Here is a 1,535-nt window from a genome sequence, read left to right on the forward strand (position 1 = left end):
GAGAAGAAGAAGAAGAAGAAGAAGAAGAAGAAGAAGAAGAAGAAGAAGAAGAAGAAGAAGAAGAAGAAGAAGAAGAAGAAGAAGAAGAAGAACAACAACAACAACAGCAACAACAGCAACAACAACCACAACAACAACAACACGCACCAACAACAACATCGCCAACAACAACAAGAAAATCTCTAGAGAATAAACAGCCCAAAAAACCCAAAAAAAACAGAGAGCGACCACCTGCCACACGCCCGCCATTTAGAGACGACCTGGACAGGACTTGACGTGGCCTGTCACTGGAGGGTCCCCGCCAACATCCCGCCACTCCCCGGGGCATTGCGCACCGCCGCAGACTACCACGGTGCGCTGTCTCACTTGGCGTGACTAGAACCTTTCCGGGGACCACTTCCGCACCTTTCCACACCCTCACTGAACGTATGGCACCATGGTGAAATCAGACGCTCGTCAAATTAGATAATAAAATCGAAGAAATTGACAATTTTCTGCCAGTTTGCTAGTAGTTTTTAAAATCATTTTTATCCTTTTTTTTCTTTCTTTTTTTTGTTTTTGTTTTTGTTGTTGTTTGGGCGGTTTTTTATTGGGGCTGGTTGTTTCCTTTGTTTATTTCTTTGAGGCTCAACACATTTTATGTCCGTTTAAAAACACATTCCCGTGGGAACTTCAATGAAAAATGTTTCAAGGACACTCGAGCTATGGAATTCATCTAAATTTGGTGGCCATTTTCTCGATATTTTTTTTTCTGCTGACGCGAGGAGACCCCCACCCCGCGTCTTTCAATCCAAAATCTTTCTACTTCTATTCAAGATAGTTGGGTATTTTTTAGCACCAAAGGCAAGGCAAATAAACAGGCCTTAATTAGGATAACAACCCCATATGCCCAAAATTATTGACGAGGGTCTGATTCCACTAAGTCGCCACACAAGTTAAATAGCAACCTTAGAACTACAAAGTTCTATCTACTCAGTACCTAATTTCGACAACTTTGACGTTAAAAAAATTTTGAGTTCCACATTATGTTAAGCTTTTTCAAATGCAATTCTTTGAATATTTCGATAACGACTCGGAAAAATCTGACGATTTAATTATTGATTTCTGACCCCATGGTCTTTGTAAATCAAACCAGCCAAATATATAAGATTGAACTTTGTAACTTTGAGATAGCGAATTGGTAAGGGAGCGAGGGAGGGGGCACAGTGAACCAAAGGCACGTACGGCATCCTTCTCCTACGTGCAGCTCGGCTACTTCATGAAGGGCCATGTCGAAATTCATTCTACTCGTCTTTGGAGACGACACGCAAAACATTTTTTTCCGTTTTATTTTATTTTTTTTCGAGGGGAGGGGGGCGCATGTGTGTTCGCAGAGTAGAAAAAAGAGGGAGACTGAAAGGAAAACAGAAAGAAAAATGGACGGATGTACAAATGTAGAAAGAGAGAGAGAGAAAGAGAGAGAGAGGGGGGGTTAAGGAGAAAGAGAGAGAGAGAGGGGTGTTAAGGAGAGAGAGAGAGAGAGAGAGAGAGAGAGA

Source organism: Aplysia californica, unplaced genomic scaffold, assembly GCF_000002075.1.
Source record: "Aplysia californica isolate F4 #8 unplaced genomic scaffold, AplCal3.0 scaffold01644, whole genome shotgun sequence".
NCBI lineage: Eukaryota > Metazoa > Mollusca > Gastropoda > Aplysiida > Aplysiidae > Aplysia > Aplysia californica.